Source organism: Schistocerca nitens, chromosome 1, assembly GCF_023898315.1.
Source record: "Schistocerca nitens isolate TAMUIC-IGC-003100 chromosome 1, iqSchNite1.1, whole genome shotgun sequence".
NCBI lineage: Eukaryota > Metazoa > Arthropoda > Insecta > Orthoptera > Acrididae > Schistocerca > Schistocerca nitens.
In genome coordinates, this window is record NC_064614.1 from 129,063,332 (window position 1) to 129,072,964 (window position 9,633).

The following is a 9,633-nucleotide window of genomic DNA, read 5'->3' on the forward strand; positions in this document are numbered from 1 at the left end:
AGTTTGTTCCACTTGAGTATAACAGACGATGCCACTATTGCTACTACTACTAGTGTTATTATTACCGCTACTACTGCTGAAAGCAAGCATTGTCACATGACAGTTATCAAAAGTTTTCAGTTTTTTCTACGTAATTTTAACTCTGAGGACGTGTAGTTCTTGTTCTGCCTGAAGAACACCTGAGACAGTGATACCCTAATGTTGCTGCTATGGCAACAACAACTGCTTTTTCTTGTTCTTCCGTCACGTTTGCGTTAGGTCACTGATCATAAGAACACCCTATTGTGTTCATACCTAATTATCTCTAGTCTCAGCACTTTTTATTGTCATTTTGAAATAATTATCGTTGACATTTCAAGGATTAAGAGAGACATTGTTCTCCTCGGATAACCCACAATGTCAGGTTCTGGGGTCTTACAATTTATGTTTTTTGTGACAGGTGGTCTTGACAGTAAGATCAATTTAGCTTGTATTCTTTAAATATTTTATTAGTTTACAAAAAAAACGATTACTAACTTATATTTACAGTACTTACGTCCGTTAATCTGAAACACTTCACAGTTTTATGTTACGTTTGAATTGATGTCAATTTTTCTTCTGCCACACTTCCAATTTTCCCATATCTCAGAGATTTTTGTAGTGGAATGGAAACCACAATCATCTTACATATTCTGATTTTATCTCTCTGTAACTGTTCATGTTGGAGTGAAACAGTAACAGTAATGTCCATTGTGAAAAGTAATATTAGTAAAACTTCCTGGCAGATTAAAACTGTGTGCCCGACCGAGACTCGAACTCGGGACCTTTGCCTTTCGCGGGCAACTGCTCTACCAACTGAGCCACCGAAGCACGACTCACGCCCCCTCTCACAGCTTTACTTCTGCCAGTATCTCGTCTCCTACCTTCCAAACTTTACAGAAGCTCTCCTGCGAACCTTGCAGAACTAGCACTCCTGAAAGAAAGGATATTGCGGAGACATGGCTTAGCCACAGCCTGGGGGATGTTTCCAGATTGAGATTTTCACTCTGGAGCGGAGTGTGCGCTGAGATACTGGCAGAAGTAAAGCTGTGAGTACCGGGCATGTGCCGTGCTTCGGTAGCTCAGTTGGTAGAGCACTTGCCCGCGAAAGGCAAAGGTCCCGAGTTCGAGTCTCGGTCGGGCGCACAGTTTTAATCTGCCAGGAAGTTTCATATCAGCGCACACTCCGCTGCAGAGTGAAAATCTCATTCTGGAGTAATATTAGTGTTGAATATCAACTCTGTATTAAAGATACTGATGATGAAACAGTTGAGTGGGTGAGCAGGCAGCGGTACAGACCAAAGCTAGGCTAACGTATCCGCATACAGCACGTAATTTACACTTCATATTTAGTGCAATCGATCCACCCTGGACAGATGAAACTATCGAGTGCCATAGGGCTTGAAGTAAGGTATGGTAGGAGCATCAGTTTATCTCAAGATTGGATAAATTTGCGAACTGTCATTGCTTAGTAACGAGTACCAAATCTACCCATTACTTTTTTAATAATGTATAAAAGAATTTTAACTATTCTTCGAAGAAAGCTAAACTGTTTAACTCGCATCGTGTTTGTTCTGATAGAGAGTACATCTACTGCGGTTGTCAGCACTGTATGAGATTCCTTCCTATGCGACCCTTGTGAGCTAATGAGCATTTCGCTCACAGCCTTCAGGAATAGTGAAACGGGTCCTGTCGTCCAGGACCGTGTGCCACAAAGAGCGCAGATTCGCCACGAGATGGGGAAATTCACACGCGTCTATTGTGCTGAATGAGACCTAAGCTCTGTAGTGTGTGAGTGAGACAGATGAGAACCTACGTCATAGGGAAACCCTGTAGAAGCTGTTCGTGGCCAGGAAGACGTAGCATTGTTAAATATGGCGGACCTTAGGTCCGCCATAAAGGGAAATATTTGTGGAAGCCATTTAATTCGGTAGTAATTCACGGAATGAAGCCACAGTAATTTTAAACTACCAGCTTTCTTAAATTTTCATTGTGATCCCAATAACACTTGAATATGGATCATATCTTTAATAATTTATGATTTACTGTTAAAGTGATATTAATAGGTTTTGTAACAATGACCTGAATGCTAAAATCCGAACGGTTTGGTCGATCTTAACGATCGACATTTCATATAAAAGCGCATCATTAAAATGACAAATGTCGTAAATATCAACTCTGTAACTTTATTTGTTTAAAAGATATAGTAAATTTCAATTATCAGTATTTTCACTTAAGCATCATATCATCATTTCCTCCACACAAAACACATTGAATGATGACAGCTTGAATCATTAGGAAATAGAATATTTGTTGTAAAGTTTAGTGCATGTTCTTTATTTCTTTATCAGAAAGCACATTGGTGCAAGGCTACTGGCCGTGGCATTCGAAGCTAAGAAGGAAATTGCCTTGGTTTTATGTAAAAGAATTTAACGTTTATTATGTATTGGATATTATTGTTACTTTATTTAGAACGTGAAAGTGGTCAAGCTTTGATTATTTAAATATGTTAAAATGTAAAAAAAATGTAGAATAAGCTGTAGCCAATCAGATGTACGGCTTCAGGGAAGGGAACTGCACTAGTCAGTTGAGCGATTATGTTCGGCATGCGGGGGACGCGGCCGGAAACGGGCAGAGGAACAGTGCTGGAGAAGACGCGAAGGCGGACGATCGGTGGTGCGGTATCGCGGGACTTAGCCTCTGAGCGGTGAGTAGCTGCGCGCCTGGTGTGAACTCTTCCTTTTTTCGCGTAGATAACAAGGTGGAGTGTTGGACTTGTAATTTGCGATGAGATAGTGAATGATCGTAGTGTGTCACATGGATATGCGCTCGAGTCTAATAGTAATTCTCAATACGACCACTTTCGCTATTAGTTTGTTTTCTGACTAAACATTATTCTAACCAAATCGCAATTGTGTGGCCTACATCATTTATGGGTCGTTAGTTTAATTCCAGAGATATTATTATTACTGTTATTATATGTTATATTAACTATGTATTTCGCAGACTTGCCATCAGCCAGACAATTTAACCAAAGGGTCACGAGTGTCTAATTTATGACGAGATTGAGCCAAGACATTTCGACAAAGAGGAACTGTATGTTGAGAGGCACCCACATGCCTTGCTCATACTGTGGCATCAAGCAGTCAGGCCTGCAAGATGAGTGGTCTGCCAAACGAGTGGATTCATTCTTATTTATCGAGTAACATGAACTCTCGTACTCACATTTAAGTTAAAAATTATCCTCCTGTATGAATAATACGCAACGGAAACACGCATCTGACTATCAGTAATTTACAGAACTCTGATTGTTCACTACGCACTGGCAATACCACATTTTCTTTTTTTTTTTATTTAACGGCTTTTATCAACACGTGGCCATCGCACTGAGTATGAGTGGCGCACACATTATAATTTCTGGATATCATGACAACATACAATTCGAAGGAAAAGGCCACCAATCTTTTTCTTTTCACTATCTTATTTATTCCGATAAATTCTATAACCTAAACACACAAATTCTATAACCTACAACAATAACACATGAGAAATTCCGCCCAGTGGGCATGGCTTTACATTGGTGATTCTCTATCTTATGGTCTCGTAATTATTTAACGCTACAGTGCACTTTCTGGATAGGATGGTGGATCTTTTATTATATCTCACACTTCGACTCTCACAATCATCATCACGAAACATTCCTCCATACCGAGCAGTACAAAAGGAACACGCATAACCCGCTACCTCTGCAACTACCTAGCTACTCTTCCATGCAAACCACACATACCCAAATTACATGACACACCACACTACAACAAGGAATACAACACAATAAATAGTCACAACACTATCACTTTCAGCTTTCCCACTTCAATTAGTATTTATCCCACTTTCACACGACACTGCCCCACTTCGTAGTTCTTCTTTCCTACTATGAACTCTGGAGATATATGCACGTCTTCCTGCGCAATGCAAGCCAAGTGGCGTTGCTGGATAGACGGCTGACTCACCTTGCTTCTCTCTCAGAGTATTATAGTTTGAATCAAGCGTCACACGGAAACATAACATGCAAAGTAATATTAAGAGCATATTCATCACACACGCGAGTCCTCAACTGATACCATGGACGAGTACTTCTCTTTATCCTTTGTCTCATACACAGATTGAGACTCACACAGTACTCACCACGTGGAAGTACTCGTCTCTAATTTCAAGTCCTGCACACGCCATTTCTTAAATATTTCAACTTATAGTACACACGCTAGTAATTCAGCTTAACTTAAGCACACGGAAGTATTTCAACTTATTGCTACACGTGGTTTCATTGTGACCGTTGGTCACTACCGAAGATTACTACGATCCCATTAATATTACCTGCCTGACATTTAATTCTCCCCACAAAAGTTCCTGAAATAGAGAAATTATTATTTCAAACTACTCTTAAATATTCCACATGCATACCATGTGTACACTCTTTTGTCTTTACGGAGCACACCCAAGACAGGTCTTAACGCCGGCCGGTGTGGCCGTGCGGTCTAGGCGCTTCAGTCTGGAACCGCGTGACCGCTCCGGTCGCAGGTTCGAATCCTGCCTTGGGCATGGATGTGTGTGATGTCCTTAGGTTAGTTAGGTTTAAGTAGTTCTAAGTTCTAGGGGACTGATGACCTTAGATGTTAAGTCCCATAGTGCTCAGAGCCATTTGAACCATTTTTTGAACAGGTCTTAACAGCACAAGATGCAGCGACAGAGTGCTGAAACATGGCCGTTCTTCAGGTCATCTCGCACCTCTGTCGAGGTGGGGGAAGACCATGCTACCGCATTGGTCAGCCACATTTCAGGCGCTCAAAGCTCCGGTAAGTTTCATCTCTTTGGTTCCACCAAAGGTGGCCAAAGAATCGTCTCAAAGATGATCATATATTCACATTCACTATCTGCGGTTAGCAGACGACCATACATTCATTCATTTCACAGATCTCACCAAACTGGATGTAGGGATTTATTTTGTGGGAGTGCACATGTGATCAATTAAATAAATAAATTGTCATTCTTTCCCACACTGGTATCCGGCTTCACTGTATTAATTGAAATTGAGTTATTATTAGAAAAAAATGTGTTGTTCTGACAAAAATAATGAAGTATGTTGTACCTATTTTCAATGTCGGGTGGTACTGTCCCCTTTCAATGTGAGCCCGAACATCTTTTGGATGTTAGCTCGCACCCTGATGGATATAAGACAGTGTCCTGGTGCCCCCCCCCCCCCCCCCCCCCTGCTTGCACCTGTGATAGTACACTCCTACCTTTTCCCTCTTCTTCATTACGAGCAGTTCTCTTTTAAATTTTATTTATTATCTCTCCAACGAATTATGTTCAGTACAGCTTGCTTTATCATACACGACGCTGTAAAGATAAAGTTTTGCTGTACCTGTTTAACATTAGTGCATTCGGATTCACTAGTTCATAGGGTTAAAGAGGTTCATGAACGCAAATACCATCGAAAAAGAACATCTGTAGGAGCACAAAAAAGGAAATATGTTTCTTTTAAAAAAAATGGTTCAAATGGTTCTGAGCACTATGGGACTTAACTGCTGAGGTCATCAGTCCCCTAGAACTTAGAACTACTTAAACCTAATGAACCTAAGGACATCACACACATCCATGCCCGAAGCAGGATTAGAACCTGCGACCGTAGCGGTCACGCAGTTCCAGAATGTAGCGCCTAGAACCGCTCGGCCATTCCGACCGGCCTTTTTAAAAGACTCTGAGACAACAGTGGGAAACCAGTTGCCTCCGCCTTTCTCACCAAAAATTTTGACACGCCAGCATATTCGCATCTTTTAAACACAGAACATCCTAAACCCTTTTACCCTGTCTTTCTTTGAAGTTAAGCCTTCATACTGAGCATCTCCCTCTCACTGTCACCTGTCTATATACGAGGGTTGGAACTTTAATAGTGGCAACTATTTATTTACAACTCGCACAAAATAGATATGTGTTTCAAAGTTTTACTGACTTTCATAGTAATCACCAGCATTGTGTATAACACAACTGGCACTGCTAAGAGTATCCTACGACTTCCAGATCGCTGGCAACGGGTTGTACAGAATTCTGGTGACTACTTTGAAGGTCATTAAAACTCTGAAACTCGTATCTATTTTGTACGAGTTGTAAATAAATAGTTGCCACGATTAAAGTTCCAACCCTCGTATGTCTCCCACTGCTTCCTTCTCCCATTGATTTACAATATACCTCACTGCTACAGTCTCCTCTCCCACTTACACTGTCTCCTTTTGTCTTTGATTCCCACTGGCGCTGCCTCCACCATACCTTGGCGGCTCGAAACTTTGAGGGAGTCCAACTTATATTTTCCCTATACCGACCTGTTTAAAATTTCGATCCAAAATGGTCCCTCCCCTATATCTATGTGTAAAAGTTCCTAGGTCTGGTAGGGTCCAACCATCCTCTCCCTCTTCCCGTCCTCAAGCCTGTATATGATCTCCACTAATCTGTATATTTCATTTCCACTGTCTCCTCTCTCTTTTGCTCTCACTGCTTTCTAACTCCACCCATTTCTCTTTCTTTTTATTGCCACTGTCTCCCACTATCACCATATCTTCTCCCTTTCGGTACCACTTCTATTATCTTCACCAATCTCTCTTTTTCTTTCACTGCCACTTTCTCTCTCCCATCACCTCTGGCTCCTCTCTCTTCCTCTCCCACCATCACTATCTCTTCTCCCTTTCTCTCCAATGGCACTGTCTCCTGCTACTCTCTTACAGCACAAAAAAGCGGGACATGTGTAACGTCGCAGCTATTTACATGGCTGCAGAGTCTTGCAGTAAGTTTTATTCCGTTAGGTCATGTTGCATTGGAGGCTGGCAATGAAGCCTCCAGCCCCGGCCGTTGTGTGGTCGGCTGCTGGCGTCGTAATGCCCTCTGTCGCGGTGTGCGGACCGTCGGAACTGCTCTGTGTGGAGCGCACTAAGGTCACTTATTCATCTCACCTAAGAAAATAAATTTGGTATAGGAACTTTTATAATTTAGAAGAACGGTGTGTAAAATGTTCATGCAGATAACTTTAATAGTTTTGAAAATATAAAAAAACCTATTAAAAAGTACCTAACCGACACTTAGTAAAGTGATAGAAATCACGACAGTTTAAGCTTCTTTTTTCATTTGAAAATTCTAACAACACTCTCAGTGCGCACAAGTTATTTTTAAAGAATTTTAATTGTAAACTTTTAATAATTTTGCTTTCGTCAGGAAAATAATAGTTTAAAAGTTGATATTTATATTTTGTGCTAGGGTGGGAGTAGATGAGAGTGAATGTGAATGTGTATGTGGGGACATACGTCAAATTTAAGTTTTATAATTTATTACACCATCCGTGACTATCAAGTGTTACGTAACCAGGATGTGCTGAAAACGGAGAATCCCCCTAAATGGTGGATGGCGTATGTCTAGGAGCGTTTGCTTTTGTAATAAGGCAGCCAGAAAGATAGTAAGAGAATACTTAGTTTTAAAGTATGTTTCAAGCAGTCTTCTTTTAATTTTCCTTTCGTTTGGTTTTGTGGAAATTTTGTGAATTTTTGCAATATGAAATGACGTAGATGCATCTGCGAATGCTAATTGGAGCAAAGCGGTTTGCGCGCGAAATTGATCATGAAAGCTTAATCTGATTGGATGATCGTTTTCATCAACCAATGAGAGAAAAGTCTTTCCCGCGTAATTGAAGGAGCTATATGCTCTGTTAGCGACGGCAAAAATTATCTGTAAGATCAAGAAATGAGAGTTAAATCGCGCTCGGTTTATATTGCCGTGCTAGCAGATGCAATTACGGACATTACGGTGAAGTTTTGAGAGGGTGGAGAATAAACCGCTTGTGAAACTATCAGCCTTTGTGAATATTCTGTGTGGCGTGTTCCGTATGCATGTACAGAATATTTTGGCGAGCATCTTCTTTCGAAGAATCCATTGAAAAGGACCGAATGTGAACTCGTTTTGTAACAGTGTATTGCCTGTGTGAATCTCGTAATATTTCGGGTAGGACTTAGCACATTTCTGGCTGTCTTACGTGTGATATAAGCTGCACGAACTAGTAGTAGATGTACTACCAACATAAATGTGGGCTTGGTGACACCATAAATGAAAAGGACCGTAATAAAACATCAGTAAAACAACATTTTCAACACCCTCTTGGCCCGTTATTAATAGAGCTTTACAGGTTTATCTTGTTACTTGAGTTACGAGGACTTTGTAATCGTAAGTATGGAGGAGAGTTTTCTTCAACGCTGCTTTTCTCATCGTCTACATAGTACCTACGAATGCAGAGCAGTTGGTGGTGAATGGACGCTATACTGATGTAGATGGACATCAATAATTAAATCGCAACGCAGCGCAACAAACCCGCCCCGCCGCAGATGGTTGCACTCAAAATTTGTGGTGAGGAAGGCAGACTAAGGCAGTCCGTCTTTGTCAGAGTGTTTTAAAGAGAAACATTCGCTTCTTTTGTGCTCTGACGAGAGCATTTTTCCGCCCGTCCCCTTCTTTTCTTTGTTACACCAGGTACGGTGCTTATATAAAACAAATTCTATAGGTCAGTATAGTTTTGGAAATTTATTTACATAAGTCGTTATGTTCATATACTTCGACATATACAAACAACAAATAAGTACACATAATGTAAGGTAAACAAAAGTCTTCAGCTTTACATTTTTTGGGACACTTTGCTTGTCGAATGCAATTAATCGAAAACGCCTGGTTTGTGATTGATATCTTAAGTGAGGAAGAATGGTACTAGAAATATTGTACTAAATTTGCAATCCTTCCAGTTTTCCACAATTATTGTCATTCATTTTCCATTCTTTTCAGGCATGTTAAGGCCCTTTTTAGTACATTTTTGTCACTGCAGTACAACTCTGGGTGTATCTATATAGGCGTGAGGTGTTCACTACAAAGAAACAGCGAGTCATAAGTGTGACTGGTGAAAAAGCTCCGACTAAAAACTCGGTTTGATGACCTCAGAACCCTTGCGACGATCCTAGAACCATTGCCACTTGTTACTATGCCAGTTAAAACTACGTTTACGCCTCACACCGAATTTTACGTGTATATTTTACCAGCATAAGAACTGTAATTTTGAACTTCTGGATCTCGGTAACAGTTAACAATATCGAAAAAAGTCTCAAAGTCCCCCGAGAACATCGTCTTAAGAACATCTGATAAAAATTTCGACCATTTACTATGAATAGAAATTGCAGAAGTGGTCATCCCCACAACTGATATTTTCTGTACCCTAAAATAAAGTTTTTTTGGGGTTTTCCAGGAAACGTCCATAAACAAACGGTGTTTTTATAAGCTGCCTACGTGCCACTGTAGGCCACACCTAATGCAGAAGAACCAAACGATTTTCTCAGTTTGTCTGGGCTGGTAGAAGCGTGAAATGTTTAAATTTAGACCTTGCGCTATAGGGTAGCTACAATATGCCGTACTACCGATAGGTAAACAAATAGTTGGTAGGCCATGAGCTATCCAAAACAGTTGATCCCTTATCTCTGCGATCAACAGAACGCGAGATATGACCCCCTGAAAAATCTCGTTTTCGTAGGCAGCTTTTTG

General features: G+C 40.7%; 2 non-coding genes across 2 annotated transcripts; one reads left to right on the forward strand and one right to left on the reverse strand.

Annotated features, from left to right (window-relative positions):
- Window positions 1-775: 775 nt before the first annotated feature.
- On the reverse strand, window positions 776-850 carry Trnas-cga (transfer RNA serine (anticodon CGA)). Its single transcript has one exon. It is a non-coding gene; the product is annotated as a tRNA-Ser (tRNA).
- A 239-nt stretch (window positions 851-1,089) lies between these two features.
- Trnas-cga (transfer RNA serine (anticodon CGA)) lies at window positions 1,090-1,164 on the forward strand. Its single transcript has one exon. It is a non-coding gene; the product is annotated as a tRNA-Ser (tRNA).
- Window positions 1,165-9,633: the final 8,469 nt, after the last annotated feature.